The sequence below is a fragment of the Silene latifolia genome, chromosome 8, assembly GCF_048544455.1.
Source record: "Silene latifolia isolate original U9 population chromosome 8, ASM4854445v1, whole genome shotgun sequence".
Lineage (NCBI taxonomy): Eukaryota > Viridiplantae > Streptophyta > Magnoliopsida > Caryophyllales > Caryophyllaceae > Silene > Silene latifolia.
Genome location: NC_133533.1, coordinates 58,319,157 through 58,332,104, shown reverse-complemented (window position 1 = coordinate 58,332,104; position 12,948 = coordinate 58,319,157).

The window sequence follows — 12,948 nt, the reverse complement described above, 5'->3', positions numbered from 1 at the left end:
GGAGAAATTATTCACACAACGAGTCACAATGACTAATGTACTAGGACAAATGATTCACACAACGAGTCACAATGATTAATTAACTAGGATAAAGGATTCACACAAAGAGTCACAAGGACTAATGAACAAGGACAAATGATTCACACGACGAGTCACAATGTCTAATAAACAAGGACAAATGGTTCACACAACGAGTCACAAAGACTAACGAAAAAGGACAAATGATTCACACAACGAGTCACAATGACTAATAAACAAGGACAAATGGTTCACACAACGAGTTACAAGGACAAATGAACAAGGACAAATGATTCACACGAAGAGTCACAATGACTAATGAACTAGGACAAATGATTCACACGACGAGTCACAATGACTAATGAATTAGGAGAAATTATTCACACAACGAGTCATAATGACTAATGTACTAGGACAAATGATTCACACAACGAGTCACAATGATTAATTAACTAGGATAAAGGATTCACACAAAGAGTCACAAGGACTAATGAACAAGGACAAATGATTCACACGACGAGTCACAATGTCTAATAAACAAGGACAAATGGTTCACACAACGAGTCACAAAGACTAACGAAAAAGGACAAATGATTCACACAACGAGTCACAATGACTAATAAACAAGGACAAATGGTTCACACAACGAGTCACAAGGACAAATGAACAAGGACAAATGATTCACACGAAGAGTCACAATGACTAATGAACTAGGACAAATGATTCACACGACGAGTCACAATGACTAATGAACTAGGACAAATGATTCACACAAAGAGTGACAATGACTAATAAACAAGGACAAATGGTTCACACAACGAGTCACAAGGACAAATGATTCACACGAAGAGTCACAATGACTAAACTAGGACAAATAATTCACACGACGAGTCACAATGACTAATGAACTAGGATAAATGATTCACACAAAGAGTCACAATGACTAATGAACTAGGACAAATGATTCACACAAAGAGTGACAATGACTAATAAACAAGGACAAATGGTTCACACAACGAGTCACAAGGACAAATGATTCACACGAAGAGTCACAATGACTAAACTAGGACAAATAATTCACACGACGAGTCACAATGACTAATGAACTAGGATAAATGATTCACACAAAGAGTCACAATGACTAATAAACAAGGATAAATGGTTCACACAACGAGTCATAAGGACTAATGAACAAGGACAAATGATTCACACGACGAGTCACAATGACTAATGAACTAGGACAAATGATTCACACAAAGAGTCACAATGACCAACAAACAAGGACAAATGGTTCACACAACGAGTCACAAGAACTAATGAACAAGGACAAATGATTGACACAACGAGTCACAATGACTAATAAAAAAGGACAAATAGTTCACACAACGAGTCACAAGGACTAATGCACAAGGACAAATGATTCACACAACGAGTCACGACGACTAATGTACTAGGACAAATGATTCACACAAAGAGTCAGAATGACTAATGAACAAGGACAAATGATTCACCCAACGAGTCACAAAAAGTAATTAACTAGGATAAAGGATTCACACAAAGGGTCACAATAAATAATGACCAAGGACAAATGATTTACACAACGAGTCACAATTAGTAATTAACTAGGATAAATGATTCACAACAAAGAGTCATAATAACTAATGAACAATGACAAATGGTTCAAACAACGAGTCACAAGGACTAATGAACAAGGACAAATGATTCACACTACGAGTCATAATGACTAATGAATAAAGACAAATGGTTCGCACAACGAGTCACAATGTGTAATTAACTAGGACAAATGATTCACACAAAGAGTCACAATAACTAATGAACAAGGATAAATGATTCACACAACGAGTCACAATGGCTAATGAACAAGGACAAATGATTCACACGACGAGTCACAATGACTAATGAACTAGGACAAATGATTCACACAAAGAGTCACAACGACTAATAAACAAGGACAAATGGTTCACACAACGAGTCACAAGGACTAATGAACAAGGACAAATGATTCACACGACGAGTCACAATGACTAATGAACTAGGACAAATGATTCACACAAAGAGTCACAATGACTAATAAACAAGGACAAATGGTTCACACAACGAGTCACAAGACTAATGAACAAGGACAAATGATTCACACAACGAGTCACAATGACTAATGAATTAGGACAAATGATTCACACAACGAGTCACAATGACTAATGTACTAGGAAAAATGATTCACACAACGAGTCACAATGAGTAATTAACTAGGATAAAGGATTCACACAAAGGGTCACAATAAATAATGACCAAGGACAAATGATTTACACAACGAGTTACAATGAGTAATTAACTAGGATAAATGATTCACAACAAAGAGTCATAATAACTAATGACCAATGACAAATGGTTCAAACAATGAGTCACAAGGACTAATGAACAAGGACAAATGATTCACACAACGAGTCATAATGACTAATGAATAAAGACAAATGGTTCGCACAACGAGTCACAATGTGTAATTAACTAGGACAAATGATTCACACAAAGAGTCACAATAACTAATGAACAAGGACAAATGATTCACACAACGAGTCACAATGACTAATAAACAAGGACAAATAGTTCATACAACGAGTCACAAGGACTAATGAACAAGGACAATTGATTCACACAACGAGTCACAACGACTAATGTACTAGGACAAATGATTCACACAAAGAGTCACAATGACTAATGAACAAGGACAAATGATTCACACAACGAGTCACAATAAGTAATTAACTATAATAAAGGATTCACACAAAAGGTCACAATAAATAATGACCAAGGACAAATGATTTACACAACGAGTTACAATGAGTAATTAACTAGGATAAATGATTCACAACAAAGAGTCATAATAACTAATGAACAATGACAAATGGTTCAAACAACGAGTCACAAGGACTAATGAACAAGGACAAATGATTCACACAACGAGTCATAATGACTAATGAATAAAGACAAATGGTTCGCACAACGAGTCACAATGTGTAATTAACTAGGGCAAATGATTCACACAAAGAGATGACTAATGAACAAGGACAAATGATTCACACAACGAGTCACAATGGCTAATGAACAAGGACAAATGATTCACACGACGAGTCACAATTACTAATGAACTAGGACAAATGATTCACACAAAGAGTCACAACGACTAATAAACAAGGACAAATGGTTCACACAACGAGTCACAAGGACTAATGAACAAGGACAAATGATTCACACAAAGAGTAACAATGACTAATGAACTAGGACAAATGATTCACACAAAGAGTCACAATGACTTATAAACAAGGACAAATGGTTCACACAACGAGTCACAAGGACTAATGAACAAGGACAAATGATTCACACGACGAGTCACAATGACTAATGAATTAGGAGAAATTATTCACACAACGAGTCACAATGACTAATGTACTAGGACAAATGATTCACACAACGAGTCACAATGATTAATTAACTAGGATAAAGGATTCACACAAAGAGTCACAAGGACTAATGAACAAGGACAAATGATTCACACGACGAGTCACAATGTCTAATAAACAAGGACAAATGGTTCACACAACGAGTCACAAAGACTAACGAAAAAGGACAAATGATTCACACAACGAGTCACAATGACTAATAAACAAGGACAAATGGTTCACACAACGAGTTACAAGGACAAATGAACAAGGACAAATGATTCACACGAAGAGTCACAATGACTAATGAACTAGGACAAATGATTCACACGACGAGTCACAATGACTAATGAATTAGGAGAAATTATTCACACAACGAGTCATAATGACTAATGTACTAGGACAAATGATTCACACAACGAGTCACAATGATTAATTAACTAGGATAAAGGATTCACACAAAGAGTCACAAGGACTAATGAACAAGGACAAATGATTCACACGACGAGTCACAATGTCTAATAAACAAGGACAAATGGTTCACACAACGAGTCACAAAGACTAACGAAAAAGGACAAATGATTCACACAACGAGTCACAATGACTAATAAACAAGGACAAATGGTTCACACAACGAGTCACAAGGACAAATGAACAAGGACAAATGATTCACACGAAGAGTCACAATGACTAATGAACTAGGACAAATGATTCACACGACGAGTCACAATGACTAATGAACTAGGACAAATGATTCACACAAAGAGTGACAATGACTAATAAACAAGGACAAATGGTTCACACAACGAGTCACAAGGACAAATGATTCACACGAAGAGTCACAATGACTAAACTAGGACAAATAATTCACACGACGAGTCACAATGACTAATGAACTAGGATAAATGATTCACACAAAGAGTCACAATGACTAATAAACAAGGATAAATGGTTCACACAACGAGTCATAAGGACTAATGAACAAGGACAAATGATTCACACGACGAGTCACAATGACTAATGAACTAGGACAAATGATTCACACAAAGAGTCACAATGACCAACAAACAAGGACAAATGGTTCACACAACGAGTCACAAGAACTAATGAACAAGGACAAATGATTGACACAACGAGTCACAATGACTAATAAAAAAGGACAAATAGTTCACACAACGAGTCACAAGGACTAATGCACAAGGACAAATGATTCACACAAATGAGTCACGACGACTAATGTACTAGGACAAATGATTCACACAAAGAGTCAGAATGACTAATGAACAAGGACAAATGATTCACACAACGAGTCACAAAAAGTAATTAACTAGGATAAAGGATTCACACAAAGGGTCACAATAAATAATGACCAAAGACAAATGATTTACACAACGAGTCACAATTAGTAATTAACTAGGATAAATGATTCACAACAAAGAGTCATAATAACTAATGAACAATGACAAATGGTTCAAACAACGAGTCACAAGGACTAATGAACAAGGACAAATGATTCACACAACGAGTCATAATGACTAATGAATAAAGACAAATGGTTCGCACAACGAGTCACAATGTGTAATTAACTAGGACAAATGATTCACACAAAGAGTCACAATAACTAATGAACAAGGACAAATGATTCACACAACGAGTCACAATGGCTAATGAACAAGGACAAATGACTCACACGACGAGTCACAATGACTAATGAACTAGGACAAATGATTCACACAAAGAGTCACAACGACTTATAAACAAGGACAAATGGTTCACACAACGAGTCACAAGGACTAATGAACAAGGACAAATGATTCACACAAAGAGTAACAATGACTAATGAACTAGGACAAATGATTCACACAAAGAGTCACAATGACTAATAAACAAGGACAAATGGTTCACACAACGAGTCACAAGGACTAATGAACACGGACAAATGACTCACACGACGAGTCACAATGACGAATGAATTAGGAGAAATGATTCACACAACGAGTCACAATGACTAATGTACTAGGACAAATGATTCACGCAACCAGGCACAATGAGTAATTAACTAGGATAAAGGATTGACACAAAGAGTCACAAGGACTAATGAACAAGGACAAATGATTCACACGACGAGTCACAATGTCTAATAAACAAGGACAAATGGTTCACACAACGAGTCACAAAGACTAACGAAAAAGGACAAATGATTCACACAACGAGTCACAATGACTAATAAACAAGGACAAATGGTTCACACAACGAGTCACAAGGACTAATGAACAAGGACAAATGATTCACACGAAGAGTCACAATGACTAATGAACTAGGAAAAATGATTCACACGACGAGTCACAATGACTAATGAACTAGGACAAATGATTCACACAAAGAGTCACAACGACTAATAAACAAGGACAAATGGTTCACACAAAGAGTCACAACGACTAATAAACAAGGACAAATTGTTCAAACAACGAGTCACAAGGACTAATGAACAAGGACAAATGATTCACACGACGAGTCACAATGACTAATGAACTAGGATAAATGATTCACACAAAGAGTCACAATGACTAATAAACAAGGACAAATGGTTCACACAACGAGTCACAAGGACTAATGAACAAGGACAAATGATTCACACGACGAGTCACAATGACTAATGAACTAGGACAAATGATTCACACAAAGAGTCACAATGACTATCAAACAAGGACAAATGGTTCAAACAACGAGTCACAAGAACTAATGAACAAGGACAAATGATTCACACGACGAGTCACAATGACTAATGAACTAGGACAAATGATTCACACAAAGAGTGACAATGACTAATAAACAAGGACAAATGGTTCACACAACGAGTCACAAGGACTAATGAACAAGGACAAATGATTCACACGACGAGTCACAATGACTAATGAACAAGGACAAATGATTCACACAAAGTGTCACAACGACTAATAAACAAGGACAAATGGTTCACACAACGAGTCACAAGGACTAATGAACAAGGACAAATGATTCACACAACGAGTCACAAAAAGTAATTAACTAGGATAAAGGATTCACACAAAGGGTCACAATAAATAATGACCAAGGACAAATGATTTACACAACGAGTCACAATTAGTAATTTACTAGGATAAATGATTCACAACAAAGAGTCATAATAACTAATGAACAATGACAAATGGTTCAAACAACGAGTCACAAGGACTAATGAACAAGGACAAATGATTCACACAACGAGTCATAATGACTAATGAATAAAGACAAATGGTTCGCACAACGAGTCACAATGTGTAATTAACTAGGACAAATGATTCACACAAAGAGTCACAATAACTAATGAACAAGGACAAATGATTCACACAACGAGTCACAATGGCTAATGAACAAGGACAAATGATTCACACGACGAGTCACAATGACTAATGAACTAGGACAAATTATTCACACAAAGAGTCACAACGACTAATAAACAAGGACAAATGGTTCACACAACGAGTCACAAGGACTAATGAACAAGGACAAATGATTCACACGACGAGTCACAATGACTAATGAACTAGGACAAATGATTCACACAAAGAGTCACAATGACTAATAAACAAGGACAAATGGTTCACACAACGAGTCACAAAGACTAATGAACAAGGACAAATGATTCACACGACGAGTCACAATGACTAATGAATTAGGACAAATGATTCACACAACGAGTCACAATGACTAATGAACTAGGACAAATGATTCACACAAAGAGTGACAATGACTAATAAACAAGGACAAATGGTTCACACAACGAATCACAAGGACTAATGAACAAGGACAAATGATTCACACGACGAGTCACAATGACTAATGAACAAGGACAAATGATTCACACAAAGTGTCACAACGACTAATAAACAAGGACAAATGGTTCACACAACGAGTCACAAGGACTAATGAACAAGGACAAATGATTCACACAACGAGTCACAAAAAGTAATTAACTAGGATAAAGGATTCACACAAAGGGTCACAATAAATAATGACCAAGGACAAATGATTTACACAACGAGTCACAATTAGTAATTAACTAGGATAAATGATTCACAACAAAGAGTCATAATAACTAATGAACAATGACAAATGGTTCAAACAACGAGTCACAAGGACTAATGAACAAGGACAAATGATTCACACAACGAGTCATAATGACTAATGAATAAAGACAAATGGTTCGCACAACGAGTCACAATGTGTAATTAACTAGGACAAATGATTCACACAAAGAGTCACAATAACTAATGAACAAGGACAAATGATTCACACAACGAGTCACAATGGCTAATGAACAAGGACAAATGATTCACACGATGAGTCACAATGACTAATGAACTAGGACAAATGATTCACACAAAGAGTCACAACGACTAATAAACAAGGACAAATGGTTCACACAACGAGTCACAAGGACTAATGAACAAGGACAAATGATTCACACGACGAGTCACAATGACTAATGAACTAGGACAAATGATTCACACAAAGAGTCACAATGACTAATAAACAAGGACAAATGGTTCACACAACGAGTCACAAAGACTAATGAACAAGGACAAATGATTCACACGACGAGTCACAATGACTAATGAATTAGGACAAATGATTCACACAACGAGTCACAATGACTAATGTACTAGGACAAATGATTCACACAACGAGTCACAATGAGTAATTAACTAGGATAAAGGATTAACACAAAGTGTCACAATAAATAATGACCAAGGACAAATGATTTACACAACGAGTCACAATGAGTAATTAACTAGGACAAATGATTCACACAAAGAGTCATAATAACTAATGAACAATGACAAATGGTTCACACAACGAGTCACAAGGACTAATGAACAAGGACAAATGATTCACACGACGAGTCACAATGACTAATGAACTAGGATAAATGATTCACACAAAGAGTCACAATGACTAATAAACAAGGACAAATGGTTCACACAACGAGTCACAAGGACTAATGAACAAGGACAAATGATTCACACGACGAGTCACAATGACTAATGAACTAGGACAAATGATTCACACAAAGAGTCACAATGACTATCAAACAAGGACAAATGGTACACACAACGAGTCACAAGAACTAATGAACAAGGACAAATGATTCACACGACGAGTCACAATGACTAATGAACAAGGACAAATGATTCACACAAAGTGTCACAACGACTAATAAACAAGGACAAATGGTTCACACAACGAGTCACAAGGACTAATGAACAAGGACAAATGATTCACACAACGAGTCACAAAAAGTAATTAACTAGGATAAAGGATTCACACAAAGGGTCACAATAAATAATGACCAAGGACAAATGATTTACACAACGAGTCACAATTAGTAATTTACTAGGATAAATGATTCACAACAAAGAGTCATAATAACTAATGAACAATGACAAATGGTTCAAACAACGAGTCACAAGGACTAATGAACAAGGACAAATGATTCACACAACGAGTCATAATGACTAATGAATAAAGACAAATGGTTCGCACAACGAGTCACAATGTGTAATTAACTAGGACAAATGATTCACACAAAGAGTCACAATAACTAATGAACAAGGACAAATGATTCACACAACGAGTCACAATGGCTAATGAACAAGGACAAATGATTCACACGACGAGTCACAATGACTAATGAACTAGGACAAATTATTCACACAAAGAGTCACAACGACTAATAAACAAGGACAAATGGTTCACACAACGAGTCACAAGGACTAATGAACAAGGACAAATGATTCACACGACGAGTCACAATGACTAATGAACTAGGACAAATGATTCACACAAAGAGTCACAATGACTAATAAACAAGGACAAATGGTTCACACAACGAGTCACAAAGACTAATGAACAAGGACAAATGATTCACACGACGAGTCACAATGACTAATGAATTAGGACAAATGATTCACACAACGAGTCACAATGACTAATGTACTAGGACAAATGATTCACACAACGAGTCACAATGAGTAATTAACTAGGATAAAGGATTCACACAAAGTGTCACAATAAATAATGACCAAGGACAAATGATTTACACAACGAGTCACAATGAGTAATTAACTAGGACAAATGATTCACACAAAGAGTCATAATAACTAATGAACAATGACAAATGGTTCACACAACGAGTCACAAGGACTAATGAACAAGGACAAATGATTCACACAACGAGTCATAATGACTAATGAATAAAGACAAATGGTTCGCACAACGAGTCACAATGTGTAATTAACTAGGACAAATGATTCACACAAAGAGTCACAATAACTAATGAACAAGGACAAATGATTCACACAACGAGTCACAATGGCTAATGAACAAGGACAAATGATTCACACGACGAGTCACAATGACTAATGAACTAGGACAAATGATTCACACAAAGAGTCACAACGACTAATAAACAAGGACAAATGGTTCACACAACGAGTCACAAGGACTAATGAACAAGGACAAATGATTCACACAAAGAGTAACAATGACTAATGAACTAGGACAAATGATTCACACAAAGAGTCACAATGACTAATAAACAAGGACAAATGGTTCACACAACGAGTCACAAGGACTAATGAAAAAGGACAAATGATTCACACGACGAGTCACAATGACGAATGAATTAGGAGAAATGATTCACACAACGAGTCACAATGACTAATGTACTAGGACAAATGATTCACGCAACCAGGCACAATGAGTAATTAACTAGGATAAAGGATTGACACAAAGAGTCACAAGGACTAATGAACAAGGACAAATGATTCACACGACGAGTCACAATGTCTAATAAACAAGGACAAATGGTTCACACAACGAGTCACAAAGACTAACGAAAAAGGACAAATGATTCACACAACGAGTCACAATGACTAATAAACAAGGACAAATGGTTCACACAACGAGTCACAAGGACTAATGAACAAGGACAAATGATTCACACGAAGAGTCACAATGACTAATGAACTAGGACAAATGATTCACACGACGAGTCACAATGACTAATGAACTAGGACAAATGATTCACACAAAGAGTCACAACGACTAATAAACAAGGACAAATGGTTCACACAAAGAGTCACAACGACTAATAAACAAGGACAAATTGTTCAAACAACGAGTCACAAGGACTAATGAACAAGGACAAATGATTCACACGACGAGCCACAATGACTAATGAACTAGGATAAATGATTCACACAAAGAGTCACAATGACTAATAAACAAGGACAAATGGTTCACACAACGAGTCACAAGGACTAATGAACAAGGACAAATGATTCACACGACGAGTCACAATGACTAATGAACTAGGACAAATGATTCACACAAAGAGTCACAATGACTAACAAACAAGGACAAATGGTTCACACAACGAGTCACAAGAACTAATGAACAAGGACAAATGATTCACACGACGAGTCACAATGACTAATGAACTAGGACAAATGATTCACACAAAGAGTGACAATGACTAATAAACAAGGACAAATGGTTCACACAACGAGTCACAAGGACTAATGAACAAGGACAAATGATTCACACGACGAGTCACAATGACTAATGAACAAGGACAAATGATTCACACAAAGTGTCACAACGACTAATAAACAAGGACAAATGGTTCACACAACGAGTCACAAGGACTAATGAACAAGGACAAATGATTCACACGACGAGTCACAATGACTAATGAACTAGGACAAATGATTCACACAAAGAGTCACAATGACTAATAAACAAGGACAAATGGTTCAAACAACGAGTCACAAGGACTAATTGTTGGGAAATGTGTCCTCAACGATAGTGCGATCACATGATTTAAATATCATTATTAAATATCATTTTGAAGAATACAATTGGGAAGTAATTTTGTTACTGTCAACTGGTCAACATATATCGGTAATGATTGGCTGACTAGAGTTTGACATTACTGTCGTGTGACGGTGGTGATCAGTTGACCCCCTATGTCATACCTAAAGGGCAATACACTTAATTGATTATTTAATTAATCGTATAACGTTACGAGTTGATTAAATTGCTTGAAAATTGACGGACGATTTTGGAAGTAAAATTTACGTATCAAATTGAAATGTGATTAAATGAGATACGGTCTGAGTAATCGAATTGTATCATTACTCGGATGAAATTATTGTTTAAAGAAACAATCGGAATTGAATGAATTATTGTAAATACGATTTACAAATTGGTAAAATATTTTGGCACAAGTAATTATGAAATTACTAAGTCGATTTTTGTATATGACGTATTCTTATTAATACGTTGATTTTTAATATGTTAAAAATACATAACAAATTTATGTGACATGTGACATGTGATATATTGACAATTGACAAAAATAATATGGAATCCATATTATCTATAAGTGCCGAAATATTGGAGGTGCATTAGCTAAAATTGTGTTTATATTTTAAATAGAAAACATAATGATGAGATAGCTAGGTAGCCATGCAACCCTATTCACCTTGTGAATGTTGGAATATGTGTCCTCCGACAATAATGCGATCACGACTGTTGATCATGATGATCACATGTTTAAGTCTCATTAAAATGAATACAATTGGGAAGTAATATTGTTCTCATCAACCGGTCAACATATATCGGTAATGATTGGTGACTAGAGTTTGACATTACATGTCGTGTGACGGTGGTGATCGATTGACCCCTAGGTCATACCTAAAGGGCAACACTCTTAATTGATTATTTAATTAATCGTATAATGTTACGAGTTAATTAAATAACTTGAAAATTGACGGACGATTTTGGAAGTAAAATTTACGTATCATATTAAAATGTGATTAAATAAGATACGGTCTGAGTAATTAAATTGTATAATTACTCGGATGAAATAAATTGTTTAATGTAACAATTAAATTTGAATGAATTGTTATAAATACAATCTGTTGTGATTTATAAATGGTAAAATATTTTGGCACAAGTAATTATGAAATTACTAAGTCGATTTTTGTATGTGACGTATTTTTATTAATACGTTGATTTTTAATATGTTAAAAATACATAACAATTATATGTGACATATGACATGTAACATATAGACAATTGACAAAAATAATATGGATTCCATATTACCAAATGGGCGAAAAATAGAGGACTTAAGCTAATTATATGTTGTTTGTAATTAGTGGAAAACACAATGATTAAAAGGAAACCTAGCCATGCAAGCCTATTGTTCCTTGTGAAGAACAATTTCTCCATGCATTGGCTCCTATTTTTCTCTCCTCTTACACGGTTTTGGGGAAGCAAAATGATCATTGTTTTCTCTTTAATTTTACCTAATAATATACTAAAGGTAGTGTATTATTTTCATTCTAAATTTTACTCATCAAAAATACAAGTTCTAGTGAGA